The sequence below is a fragment of the Anguilla rostrata genome, chromosome 12 (genome assembly GCF_018555375.3).
Source record: "Anguilla rostrata isolate EN2019 chromosome 12, ASM1855537v3, whole genome shotgun sequence".
Lineage (NCBI taxonomy): Eukaryota > Metazoa > Chordata > Actinopteri > Anguilliformes > Anguillidae > Anguilla > Anguilla rostrata.
In genome coordinates this window covers 41193567-41208877 of record NC_057944.1, presented here as the reverse complement: position 1 = coordinate 41208877, position 15311 = coordinate 41193567, and the positions used below count along the sequence as shown (strand labels likewise).

The 15311-nt window shown below is 45.7% G+C and overlaps 1 long non-coding RNA gene across 2 annotated transcripts in view; it reads right to left on the bottom strand.

Annotated features, from left to right (window-relative positions):
• The window catches only part of LOC135236805 (uncharacterized), a 40061-nt gene that overhangs the window by 15540 nt on the left and 9210 nt on the right, over positions 1-15311 (bottom strand). Inside the window, exons 2-3 of one of the 2 annotated variants that reach the window (XR_010324670.1) lie at positions 4461-4588; positions 1129-1225 (exon numbers count right to left, since the gene is read on the bottom strand). This is a non-coding gene — a long non-coding RNA (uncharacterized LOC135236805). Of the gene's footprint in view, positions 1-1128; positions 1226-4460; positions 4589-15311 lie in introns of those variants that run through there. The other variant, XR_010324669.1, reaches the window with a different exon arrangement.

Genomic DNA, 15311 nt, shown 5'->3' with positions numbered 1-15311 from the left:
TCTCTCTCTTTCTCTCCCACAGTTCCACACACAGAAGAACGGGGGCTTTCATCACGTGCACGCTCACAGAGTGGCTTTCCCCACGTGCACGCTCACAGGGGAATCACAGGGGACCGAGGGCATGAGAGGGCTGGAAGTCCCCACCCTCGCCCCCCACCCCACAAACCCACACACACCCACATGATTACAACAAACAGAGAGAGAGAGAGCGGAGGGGAGGGAGAGAAAGGGAAGGAAAGAAAGGGAGAGAAAGGATGGAGAAGGAGGGAGGGAGAGGGAGGGTGAAAGAGGGAGAGAACGGGAGGGAGAGGGAGAGAGAGAGATCAGGCAGACATGTTATTGGTAGAGTAGAGCACCATGTGCTGGCTACCGCGGGGTGACCTTTCTGTGACCTTTCAGATATATACAGCTCCGGAAAAAAAAGAGAGAATGTGTTTGAGTAAAATCTAACTTTTCTTTGTGGTGATTTTTCATGAACTATTGAACACATTTGATTTTAATTCCCAACAAAAATATTGTCACCCATAACATTTATTTGCAGAAAAAGACAACTGGTCAAAATAATAAAAATAGTTGTTGTTATACATTGAGTAATGCAAACTAAAGTTTATACTCGTGAAAACAATACACCCAAATTTCCCAACCCTACCCAAGGTCCAGCACATCTTCCTTGGAGAGGAAAGATTCTCTGCAGATTTGGCAGCACAATATGTAGCTACCTGGCCAGACAGAGGGACAGCATTGACCCCTACCCCCACTAATTATTATGTGTTTATATTCATTATTTCCGGTACTCTAATTAATAGTAGTAATGCTATTCTTGCTATTACTGCAGGGACTAAAATACATTTTACATTCATGTTATATTGTAATATATTGTTGCCATTATTACTCTTATGGCTGCAGTCATTATTATGCCAAATAAAGCCTTTTGAATTTGGAAGAAATGTGAATGAGAGAGAAAGAGCGAGAGAGAGAGCACTCATTCAGAATGTCGCACGCCCCAGTGACGATCCCCCAATGCGCCTGATTCTGTTGACCTGCTTTCTCAAATTTACTCTCTCTCTCACACACACACACTCTCTCTCTGCTACACATTACCCCGCACACTCCATGGGGCAGTGGACAGAGCTGGCCTAGCTCTTTGGGGGGGGGTTGCAGCGGGACAGCATTCAGGCCCACAGACCATCGGAAAGCTTTCTGACAGAGCGGGTATGGACCAGTCCTGGGGGGGGCAGAGCAACACAACAACGATGAGAGGAAACATTTTTAAAAGAACTGTGTGCACGTAAATAACACAGGCCAAACGGGGGGGGGGGGGGGGGCGGGTGTGAACAGCTTCAGCGGGGGGGGCGGTGTGAACAGCTTCAGCGGGGGGGGGTACAAGCCCTGTCATCTGCGTTGCTGCTGCCATAAGGGCCTGGAAATGTAGCTGCTTTTGGTCAGAGAGGAGCAACTTCACTGCTATCATAACTATGATCATAGCATCAGCAATAAAACCCAATACCTGTCCTCCAAAAATGATTGCTGGGTAATATACAAATTACAGCCAATCCCATCAGCATACACAGTGAAAAACAGGAAATTAAGTTGAATTACCAGCCCAGAATATTGGAATAAAACAAATTTTAGTGCTGGTTTGTGACTGGTCAATGAATTATGATGATAAGTCACAGAACAGATAAAACAACAAAGGTGGGAACTCAAGTACAATGGTGAGGACACCACCAACAACTTTTTACACACACACACTTATACTCACACACACATGCACTCACACACACACTAATTAACTGATAAGCACAGTCTGCACCCATAATGCACTACTGCGGGTGACGCACACAGACTCTTCTGCACACATAGTCACTTGGCTGATGATAATAACACTGATAAAAGAACTTCAAAGCTGGTGATAAAACCCACAACAAAACAAAAGAAGCATCAGTATAATAACTCTCACAACCCTTTTCAGCGCACACAGACACCTGCCTTAATCCTCCCCCAGGGAAAGTTCTGGCAAACATGCGCCATTTATAATGCAAAACGTGTTCCCCCAATCTGTCAGAGAAAGCCTGTGTATGTGCACTCAGCTGCAGTAATAATCCCACTAAACTGAGCTGCAGTAACAATCCCCACTAAACTGAGCTGCAGTAACAATCCCCACTAAACTGAGCTGCAGTAAGTATCCCACTAAACTGAGCTGCAGTAACAATCCCCACTAAACTGAGCTGCAGTAACAATCCCACTGAACTCAGATGCAGTAACAATCTCACCAAACTGAGCTGCAGTAACAATCCCACTAAACTGAGCTGCAGTAACAATCCCACCAAACTGAGCTGCAGTAACAATCCCACCAAACTGAGCTGCAGTAAGAATCCCACCAAACTGAGCTGCAGTAATAATCCCCACTAATCTGAGCTGCAGTAAGAATCCCACTAAACTGAGCTGCAGTAAGAATCCCACTAAACGGAGCTGCAGTAACAATCCCACTAAACTGAGCTGCAGTAAGAATCCCACTAAACTGAGCTGCAGTAAGAATCTCACCAAACTGAGCTGCAGTAACAATCCCACTAATCTGAGCTGCAATCATAATACACATTAAACTGAGCTGCAGTAACAATCCCACTAATCGGCAGATCTTTGACTGTGTTTTGTGTTCTGCTAATGTCAGCAGAACTGAGCATCACACTCAACACACAGAATATAATAAGGCAAATACTGAAGAGTATCACATGGCATTTTGCTATGATCTCTAAGTTCTTAAATAATAATAATAATTATAATAATAATAATAATTATTATTATTATTATAGTTATTATTATTATTATTATTATTATTATAAGAAAAAGAGCAACAACAATAAAAACAAAAACGATTGCTATTAGCGCAGTTACACAGAATCAAGCAGCAGTTTCGGTGGAACTGTCCCTTATTTGAATACCGCATGTCAGCCTCTTAAGGTAAAAGCTGGGTTCCCCCATCACCTTGCTCACTATGGTACAGAGCAGACACCGTTCAGACCCTTCCTCTTCCCCTTAGCCTCAAGCACCATCCTCGCTTCCAAACAGGAGGGTCTTTCCCGAGGAATCCACGGGACCACAATCAGGCTGCTTATTTATTTATTTCTAAGAGAGGGGCGGAAAATACCAAAAACTACAACCTCGCACAGCACGCTGAAACGGACAGGCACCAACTGCCACCGAGAGCAGAATGCAGGAGGCGGTGTAGTATCCATTTTCCATTCACAGTCGCGTACTCGCCGCTCTGCCTTCGCTCAATCGAAGCTTTGTAACCAGTCCGCAGCGGAACGCGCAAAATAATGCAAGGCTAGCCCTAGCTGGATCCATACAACCGCCATTATATTTTGCGCTAAAAGCAAGTTTTTCAATAAATACGAGCCTTGCAGTTCACAATCCTGCATCACTGGGTTTATTTACGAGCCCTGCTATTCTCAGAGAAAGCAAGAATGGGCGTCAAGTTCGTCTGGCTGGACGGGTGCAATGGTGCTGTTACTATCTATCCCGTACACAATCAATGGGGCGTTGTGATAAAGCGACAATGTGCATGAGGCCAATTGAAAACATACATTACTAAAAACCGAGGATTACACACCAAAATCCCTACACTGCCAGCCTCGCGCCGGTATTTCTCGCACGTGTAATCCGTACTCGGATCCCCAGCTCACCGTCACAGCCGAGTGTCTGACTGCGTTGGATGCGGTCTGCCTGATCTCCGCCGCGGTCCCCGGTTTCAGCAGGTTCTTCGTGAATCTCCGGGTCGATTCCGCTGCCATTTCTTCATCAGCCCGGTCAACGCAATTCTCTCTCAAAAGAACAACTGGCCACTTTCTCTTTTTCTCCGCATCAAGATGTACGTCTCCGCGAGCGACAGCGCGTCCCCGTCTGTGCACACTTTCCCTCTGTGCCCACAGTCTCAGTCAGAGACAGACCTCTCCAGCTCAGCGCTGCCTGCCTGCCGTCCCCCCCGCTCCGCACAGCCAAAGGAAGCGGAACTAATGTTCCATCTCTCTCAGAGTCCCCCTCTCCAAATGCACCCAGCCACAATCAGAGCCTTTTCTTGTTTTTGTCTTTTTTTTTGTTGTTTTTTTTTACCTTTCTGCGATTGACAAGTAAATCAAAGCAAAAACTGGAAGGAAAATACCTTAGTTAAAAATAATTACATAAACAAATAAATACACACATTATGTACACAGATGCAGTTAAATTCAAAAGTATTGGGGCAGCAACATAATTTCTGTTATCTTGGCTCTGTACTCCAGCACATTGGATTTGAAATTTTTAAAAAATGAATATGACTGTCAGTTATAATTTGAGGTATTTGCATCCATATTGGATGATCAGTGTAGGAATTACAGCCAGTTTTATACACAGTCACAGTTTAGGGGAGCAAAAATAATGTGATAAATTAACATAATCTGGAAGAAAGTTGTCGTACTTACTATTTGGTTGCAAATCCTTTGCATTCGACATCTCTAGATGCTGGGAATCTTCCCTGGTGATGCTCTGCCAGGCCTGTACTGCAGCCATCTTCAGTTCCTGTGATCCTGGGGATTGCCTTCAGTCTTGTCTTCAGAAAGTGAAACACATGCTCAGTAGGATTCAGATCAGGTGAATGACTTGGCCAGCCAAGAATTGTCCAGTTTTTGCCCTTGAAAAACTCATTGGGTTCTTTCACAATAAGTTTGGGGTTATTGTCCTGCTGCAAGGTGAAGCGCTGTCCATTGAATTTTGAAGCATTTGGTTGGATCCTAGCAACTAAGATTGTTCTGTACACTTCAGAATTCATCCTGCTGCTGCCATCAGCAAAATCAATAAAGGCAAGTGTGCCAGTTCCAGTGGCAGCCATACTTGCCCAAGTCATAACACCCCCACCACCATGTTTATAGATGAGGGGCGTGCTTTGGATCATGAGCAGTTCCTTTCTTTCTCCACACTTTCCTCTTTCTGTTACTTTGGCAAAAGGTTAATACTCATTTAAACTGTCAATAAAACCTTGTTCCAGAACACTGCAGTAAGCAAATTTTAACCTGGCTGTTTTGTTCTTGAGGCTTACCAGTGGTTTGCATCTTGCGGTGAACCCTCTGAGGTTATACCGGTCTTTATGGAGTGTGTTCTTGATCTGTTTAACAGTTGAAAAGGGGCTTCTTACTGAAAGTATTCTTCGATCATCCACTACAGTGGACTTCTGTGGCCTACCAGGTTGTTTGCTTCTGCTGAGCTCACCAGTGCATTCTTGCTTCCGAACGATAACGATATACAGTACCTACAGCTGACTTTTGCACACCCAATATTCTGGCACAGTCTGTGATGGATCTGATGCTTCAGCCTCCAGACCGCCTGTGTTACTGACATTGACTCTAACTTGGTCCTCAGCAGCAGACCCCAAATCACAAATATGACACCTAGAATCAAATTTAGACCATTCTTTAGCTCGATAACTTTGTTTGCTTTCTCGTGCATTAACTAACAATGCAAAGACAAAGCTAAGCAGCCAATTGTCCAATTATTGGTCCCCTAAAATGAGAGAACTATATGTAGAAAGGGCTGTACATCCAACACAGATTGCCAGAGAAGGATATAAATACCCTCAAATTAAAGATGACAGTCTGCACTTTAATATATTCTGTGTTTTATTTGAAATCCTATGTGCTGGAGTAGGCCTACAGAGCCAAAACAACAAAACTGTTGCATTTAACTACATATTATATCCCTATTTAAATGAATAAATTATGTTAAAATAACTATTGTTAATCTTGAATACGTATTGTATTAAAGCAGATGAAATATACTCGGTCTCAACATCAAAACTCAACGCAGGCCATACAGATTTATCTGGAGTAGCATATTAGTGCCCCACTAATGTGGTAAAATGCTTGCATTATTGCACTATTCTACAGAACTGTGATCTTATGTCATGGTCCTCAAAAGGATAACGTAACTTGATATTTTTGCAAACACACTAGTATTTATCATACAGTTCAATGTTTTTTTTTTTATATTTTAGGAACGAGAGAGTCAAAAACAAAAAGTCAGTGTGTAAATGGTCAGACTGTGTTCGTTCTGTTTATAAAACAGTTATGGATCAGCTACATTAGGCATGCATCCATAGAGCTTGCAGGAAATACGGAAATGCAAAACATCCCTATTGTCTTGACATAGACTTAATGCTTCCATTCTGCACGTTTACTTTCATTTGTCAATAGGACACTCTTCATTATGTTGCAAATTATCACTTTTATCTTCCTACTCTTGGGCTGGAGGCATTGCCAGGCGGCGCGGCGTGAGCCAAAGCTCGCTAAGGAATGCTTGCGTTGGTCAGGGCCGTGCGAACGCTCGGTTTTCCAGATGTTTTTACGCTAGTTCGGAAGCTTCTACAAGCCCACGAGACAAGAGGAAGAGCGAAGACTGTAATGTGAGGAGAAGTCAGGCTCCTTTCTGTGAGCTTCCCATCAACTCTGTGCTGAATTTATGTAGTTCTGATACTCCCAAGGGAGGGACGAGACCCTAAAAATAAACAGTAGGAGTGCCAGAGTTTTAAATTCCATTTCCGTAATCCAGCGAATATTACTATTGAGCGATTATACCACCATTTCCCTAAGAAATAATAATATAAACGACAAAACTTGAGTCGTTTGCAAGTAACATGAAGTTGGGACAAAGTTTCAATTCGTGCGTAAATATGCAGCAATACGCAGCGGAGAGTAAACCCGTGGATGAAGATTAAACAGGTGACGCAACTAAAATCGAATATTAAATCTTCTAAACGAGATAAAATACGAAACGAATCCAATGCTCGTATTTAATTGGTAAGAGCCACAGACGAAAGTACAGATGTAATGCGCATGTGTGCAGGAGCATTTTGTCGATTTAAAAGGCTATGGCGCCCTCTTGCGTTTATTGGGCAATGTTACACTGAGGCCTCCACATATTTATTTTAAATAACATCACAATTATCATTTCTACTTTCAATACTCCAATAACTCAAATTTACCCATATTCACCGAATGATGAGTCATTGATTTTATCGTTGAATGGGCTAATTTTTGCAAAGAGAATCCAGTGCATTGCCATTAGCAGTCAGTTGAAACCCTTGAGGTTCCAGCAGCCATTTATTCTTCTGCTGTTGTTTTTAGTTCTTCTTTCTGTTATTCACCATCCTCCTCCTCCCCCTCTTCCTCTCCACCACCTACTACTATTACTATCTACACAGCCAACAGCTACAGACTAGTGTTATGTCCTGGACATACAACTAGACTGTGTGGTATTGAGAAGAACTTAATCAGAGCTTTGGATATAGCAGGGCCTTCAGAAACTATAGGAATGGGCATTACACCTCAGGAGAAGCCAGTCTAAATATTTCATGTTATAAATTTAAAACAGGGAATGTACCTGCAGTTATTGTGTTAGTTTCTTTGTGCATGATAAATTATGTGTGAAACCTTTTTGTATAGCTGCTTCCTTGGCCAGGCTTTACTCGCCAAAGAGATGTCAATATGCAGAGAAACAAATTACCATTGGCTTGTCTTAATTGGCAAATGAAGTTAATCTTAATTTTAATCTGCAGAATAAGTTAGATGCCATCGTAGGTTCAGGGGAGAGTTAGAGAATGTTGTATTGTTAAGAGTTAGGGAATATAGCTTTAGATTTAGCACAGTAATGTTGGTGGGGGGGCCGCAGTACAGACCATGTGACCATGGGGAGGGGCCCTTCAAGAGGTGGAATTGTGGTGAGCTACTGCAGCTGCTGCGATTGTCCACATGGTGTTTATATTCAAATGCACATTCTACACCATTTCACACTCACTGAATCACCATAGAAAACGGTGAGGTCATCACATAAAACACCGAACGACACAGCCTCTGAAGTGTGCTTTGCTGTTATTCATTAACTGTCCAGTAGATGGAGACAAAGTAAAGGAAATGCTCCAACAATGCTGGGGAGGGAACATGCCTGCAACTTGACCTTTTATTAAATCAACGTAAGATAAACTAAGCAAAGAAGCGTGAATGCTAAATCATAAGACACTCGAGAGAAAAAACTGAATCTTCAGGATTCTCTCCACTGCTAGACTAACACATGGCAAAAATAGATTTCATGGTTGTCAAGTTGCAAGGACTTTGCAAAATGACTTCTAATATTTATTTGTTTGCAAACATATGAAACTTTTGAAAGTGACGTTAGTTGGCATTTTTTCCTGTCTAAAACTGCACAGCTAAGAGGGAAAGCAGGGGAATAACCCTTCTGACTGGAAAACAGACTGCAGTGCAGCAGTTACATCCAGTAGTTTTATAGGTTAGCATCACAGATACTGAGCTCACTGCTCACATGCTCACACACACTCACACACACACACACACACACTGCTCACACACACACACTCACATACACACTCACTGCTCACACACACACACACACACACACACACACACACACTGCTCACACACACACACTCACTGCTCACACACACACACACACACTCACTGCTCACACACACACACACACTGCTCACTCTCACACACACACACTCACACACACTCTCTCTCTCTCTCTCACACACACACACACACACACACACACACACACACACACAGCCCTCAGCGACCCTGATGTCAGCTGCGGCTCGGAGATATCCCAGAACCCAAGGAAAGCGCTGGCTCTCCAAATGCGCTGCGCTCCTGCTCTCCGGACGCTAACGCGCTCCTGCTCTCCGGACGCTAACGCTCGCCCAGGCGATGAGCCTCCAGGGAGCCGAGGGGTATCGCATGTCCGTGGGTTTACCTCTCATGCGCCAGAACGTTCCTTTCATTTCCTTCAGAACGCAGCTCTCCTGCTCTGGCCAGAAGCGGGGTAATTTACGAGGACCTGGATGGAGGCGGTGTGTGTTTGAAGGCGATACTGTGTCAGTGAGGAGGGCTGTCCTGCACAGGCCCGGGGGGGGGGACAAGCTGATGGTGGATATACGACTCTGGTGAGAGAGAGGTGTCGGGATGGGGGGGGGGGGGGAGCTGACACCAGAGACTGGGCCATAGGGCAGTTCAGGCTTGTGTCTCTGTGGCAGGCCCCCCCTCATACCGAGTTCCACTCATTTCATTTCCACCGGAGTGCCTTTTGGGCGAGGGTCAGTACCACAGTGCCAGTTTACATAGCCATGGGCGAGATGGCGAGTCTGAGTGAACACACTGCAGAACATCACCAAGCTGCCATGAACCAGCGTTCATACAGAACACTTCTCAGTTTACAAACAAGCGTAAAACATTGTGAAAACGCATTCCTCATTTTCAGTATCTCACTCTACTGTACTTCTGAGAGAGAGACACGGTGATTTCTCAGGAGTGTGTGGCAGTATGGGCGCTGTTGTGGCACTGCTGAAACCTCCCTTATGGAGATACAAACTGAGGGAGATCTCTCAGAGCAGGTTAACATAACCTACATATGAACACAGGCTGCCCACCATGTGAAGACATCACATAATGTAGACAAGTAAAAGCAGGAGCTTTAGGAAAAGATATGTAATCTCTCAAAAACAAAAAAGAACCCAGGAAATAAATAGCGGAAGCTCCTAGAATGGGCCTTGGCGCTCTGACGTGTGCGTCTCAGTGCCCTTTAATTTAGGCCTGGTGAACGCGCGTCCTACCGAAAGCTCGCAATCGGAGCGCTGCTGCGCTGACATCAGCCAAGCGCGTCATGTCCTTTCGCGCTGGTTGTACTGCATAGCAGCTCCCCGTAGTGGCCACCCGAGAAATTACCTTTCACGAATTTATAAAAGGTGACTGATTCCAGTTTTGCGACAGTTTTTCATTTTAATTCATTGATTTATAGATTTTCTTAAAAGCACACGTAGGCAGGGGTGTAGCACAAAATTCAGATCCATGATCCATGTCTCTTACGCATCATTCCAGGCTTTTCGAGGGACCTCCCCCCATTTTGGCCCTCGGTACCCAGTCCCTCCCACCACCCCCCACCCCCCACCCCACCACGACGCCCCTGCACGTACGCACACGAATCCACACATGTACACATGTATACTACTTAAACTACTTTAGATAAACGTTCTTTTTAGAGCCTATTCAACGCCCGAAAGAGTCGGTCAAAGAAGAATAGCAAACAAGAGGTATGCACAAAGACATTAAATAAATGAAATTAAAGCAACCCCATGTAGATCTTTTGAGAATAAACGGTCTAAAGCAATAACTCATAGAAGCGCAACCATATTTGTCCTCATAATCATTGCCGTGACCCAGAAAAAAAAAAACTATTATGAAAACAACATTTTCTTTTTCACTTTTCAAGAACCGCATTACCAAACGTACGGTAGGCTAAACGTAATTTTCAGTAGATGCAAAACACGTGAAACGCGCAGAAGATGTGTAGGCTAATGCGCATTCGGCCCCCCTCCGCCCGTTCGCTCGGAGGACCAGTTATTCTGTGGGGCTGTCGCCCTCCTGGTCCTCCGCCCCCTCCGCTCTGTAATTGCTGTTAAATTGATCGCGCGGAGACAAAACAGAGATTCTCTCCGGCTCGTTTCATGTTCACACACGCTGCAGTACAGCCGGGGTCAGCGCGCAATTCAAACAAAAGAGGTCAATTCTGCTCAATACTTCTGGCCCAAGGACGGCTGAAATTTCCATATTTGTGAAATGAAACCTGCGGGGAGACATCCCTGCCGCGGGCCTGGCAGTCTGCTGTAGTGCAGAAGATAAAATCGACTATTCCCGGCTTACTTTGTTATTATTTTTATTATTATCATAAACTTCATTTGTACCGCGCTTTTCTACAATTACTGCAGCCTGAAGCGCTTCGCGGAACACAATGAAATAAACACATAGATTAAATTATCTTTAAAATAACATAAAAAATCTATTAAACGTGAGAATTTATTATCTGAACATGAATCAACGGTATCCATCCATAACATATCCATCCATCCATTATCTATGTACCCATGTAATGTAATGGGTATAGATAATGGATGGATGGATATGTTAACAAAATGTCATCTAAAGAGAAAACTATAGGGCTGGTACCCAGGGAGGTCACCGAGAGGGCTTCAGATTAGGAGATTAGGGACAATAGATGGTGAGGAAATCCATCTACATGTAGTGTCTTTTTGTGGAGACCTTACGCATATTAAATGGTATTTAATATGTTAAATAAATACACTTTACTCATCAACTTGCTTGACTTAAATTAGTCCCGCGCTTTAATTGCTGCGTTGACATCTAGCTGCTCCAAGTAATTAATGGAAAAGAAACAGCCACCTGGTCACAGGCATTTATAATAAGCACACACCTGATTGGTCTGTATGGCAGGCTATTTGCTTTGTCTTACCTTACCTGGATGTTAATAAAGAAAAGCAGCTTTCCTCATTGATTTGGACATTACCACAACACACGTCATGGTAAGTTACAAGTGCTGTGCCTAGCCGTCGCCGTAAACCCTGTGAGCTGCGCACAACACACACACAACAACACAATATACATGCACACACACACACACCCCACACACACACACGCACACATGCACACACACACACACACACACACACACACGCACACACACATGCACACGCACTAACATGCACACACACACATGCACCCACACATGCATGTGTAATGAACTGTATTAGGAACTACAATATATCTGTTACAAAGATAAGTAAGTTATAGTAAGATAGGTAACGATAATAAAAGTACAGAGAGTAATGGTTCACGGTGCACAATCGTGCTGTTTATTATTCTCAAGTAATCAATGCAGGTTAGGCACCATTAGATAACTTGACCAGGAATAAGAGAGCGACAAAATGGCGAATACCCCCATATATGCAGTGTGGTGTGTCATCAAAACTCTGCCCCACGCACAGGTTTTACCAGAGACGTACTGTAGCTCCTAATACAGCTCATTACACATGCATGCGCACACACACTTATTTACCAGAGACATCCTGTAGCTCCTAATACACTTCATTACACATGCATGCGCACACACACTTATTTACCAGAGACATACTGTAGCTCCTAATACACTTCATTACACATGCATGCGCACACACACTTATTTTTGTTTATCATTATCATTTGTCTCATTATTATTTGCTCTATTTGACATTCTTACCATTTTATTAAGTGATTTTTATGAAGACTCTGACTGTGCTCATCTCTTCAGTGATTTGACTGCAGAGTATTTTTGGAAAGGCTTATATGTAGATTGTACATTACTTCTAAAATTAATTGACCAATTAACTCATGCCTGGGAATGAGAACGGGGAAGCATTTAGCCCTCCAGGAGGCTCAGGCTCTACGGCTCTTCAACGCTATTCAAACGACCTCCTCCAGGAAGCGCCGAGACGGGCTCGGAGACAAGATCTCACAGATAACCCCGACCAGGAGCCTCATCGCTGGCAGCAAGGAGAGCAAGGTGAGCGTCTCTACCTGCTGGAGCCAAGCCCACAAAGGTACAGAACACTGGAGTACTCTGTGAGGTATACACAGAAGTGAGTCATATGGGCAAAAGGTGTGTATTACAGGGGATCCAGCCAGCACTCTGGAGCACAGAGAGTATGGCAGCCCTACACCTTTATACAGCCTGCACTCTGGAGCACAGAGAGTATGGCAAACCTACACCTTTATACAGCCTGCACTCTGGAGCACAGAGAGTATGGCAGCCCTACACCTTTATACAGCCTGCACTCTGGAGCACAGAGAGTATGGCAACCCTACACCTTTATACAGTCTGCACTCTGGAGCACAGAGAGTATGGCACCCCTACACCTTTATACAGCCTGCACTCTGGAGCACAGAGAGTATGGCACCCCTACACCTTTATACAGCCTGCACTCTGGAGCACAGAGAGTATGGCACCCCTACACCTTTATACAGCCTGCACTCTGGAGCACAGAGAGTATGGCAAACCTACACCTTTATACAGCCTGCACTCTGGAGCACAGAGAGTATGGCACCCCTACACCTTTATACAGCCTGTACTCTGGAGCACAGAGAGTATGGCACCCTACACCTTTATACAGCCTGCACTCTGGAGCACAGAGAGTATGGCACCCCTACACCTTTATACAGCCTGCACTCTGGAGCACAGAGAGTATGGCACCCTACACCTTTATACAGTCTGCACTCTGGAGCACAGAGAGTATGGCAAACCTACACCTTTATACAGTCTGCACTCTGGAGCACAGAGAGTATGGCAAACCTACACCTTTATACAGTCTGCACTCTGGAGCACAGAGAGTATGGCACCCCTACACCTTTATACAGCCTGCACTCTGGAGCACAGAGAGTATGGCACCCCTACACCTTTATACAGCCTGCACTCTGGAGCACAGAGAGTATGGCACCCCTACACCTTTATACAGCCTGCACTCTGGAGCACAGAGAGTATGGCAACCCTACACCTTTATACAGTCTGCACTCTGGAGCACAGAGAGTATGGCACCCCTACACCTTTATACAGCCTGCACTCTGGAGCACAGAGAGTATGGCACCCTACACCTTTATACAGCCTGCACTCTGGAGCACAGAGAGTATGGCACCCCTACACCTTTATACAGCCTGCACTCTGGAGCACAGAGAGTATGGCAACCCTACACCTTTATACAGTCTGCACTCTGGAGCACAGAGAGTATGGCACCCTACACCTTTATACAGCCTGCACTCTGGAGCACAGAGAGTATGGCAACCCTACACCTTTATACAGTCTGCACTCTGGAGCACAGAGAGTATGGCAGCCCTACACCTTTATACAGCCTGCACTCTGGAGCACAGAGAGTATGGCAGCCCTACACCTTTATACAGCCTGCACTCTGGAGCACAGAGAGTATGGCAGCCCTACACCTTTATACAGCCTGTACTCTGGAGCACAGAGAGTATGGCAGCCCTACACCTTTATACAGTCTGCACTCTGGAGCACAGAGAGTATGGCACCCCTACACCTTTATACAGCCAGCACTCTGGAGCACAGAGAGTATGGCAGCCCTACACCTTTATACAGCCTGCACTCTGGAGCACAGAGAGTATGGCACCCCTACACCTTTATACAGTCTGCACTCTGGAGCACAGAGAGTATGGCACCCCTACATCTTTATACAGTCTGCACTCTGGAGCACAGAGAGTATGGCACCCCTACATCTTTATACAGCCTGCACAAGAATCAGGGTGTGATTTAGAGGGCCACAGCACCTGCAGGTTTAACTCCAGTCCTGGAGGGCCACAGCAAATGCAGGTTTGCCTCCAGTCCTGGAGGGCCACAGCACCTGCAGGTTTAACTCCAGTCCTGGAGGGCTGCAGTGTCCGCAGGTTTAACTCCAGTCCTGGAGGGCCACAGCACCTGCAGGTTTAACTCCAGTCCTGGAGGGGGCGCTGTGTCTGCAGGTTTAACTCCAGTGTTACTCAGTATTTAATTGAATACATGAAAAAATTTATTACCCAGTTAACTCAGGTCAGAATTGGTTGCTTAATATAAGGTGCAAAGAAGCTAGTTGACTCTATAGCTCCCCAATGGCTGTGTTGGCCACCTCCGGATAATCGCAGATATCAGTAATCTCCCTCCTATTTAAAACCAGCTGCTTTCCTGTTATAATTAAAATCATACTATGTGAAATGCATGCTAATGGCCAATCATTATTTAAATGGGCACACTTGTTTAATTTTGCAAAGGGAATCAAATGAAAGCAGGTGAATTATTAAACGCTGGGAAGTTCTCTGCCACTCTTAACCGCGGCTGCCTGGTATCCACTCACCGTCTCTCCATCCCCTCTCTCCCTCTCCCTCCCCTCTCTCCCTCTCTCTCCCGCCCTCCCCTCTCTCCCTCTCTCCCTCTCCCCTCCCCTCCCCTCTCTCTCCCTCTCTCCCCCCCCTCCCCTCTCTCTCCCTCTCTCCCCCGCCCTCCCCTCCCCTCTCGCAGTCAGTGTTGCAGCGTGTGATGTGTGCAGTCAGTGTTGCAGCGTGTGATGTGTGCAGTCAGTGTTGCAGCGCGGGCTCCAGCATGCTAATGGAGCTTCAAACGCACGTCCATGACCAGCGGAGGGGAGAACCGGAGCACACCGACCACCACTGCACCATCCCTGGCCAGACCGCGGGCCGTTGTCCCCGGCGACGCTACCCCCGACCCGCGATCTCCATGGCGAGAGCGCCGCCGTGTTCCGGAACTATCTGACTGGGGTTCTGCCTGCCCCCCCCTCCCCCGGCCCTGCAGAGGCCCTACCCAGTGCGGTATGCCCGCCCCCCCACCCCCTACCCCCCCCGCCCCTGCAGAGGCCCCACCCAGCACGGTATGCTCGCCCC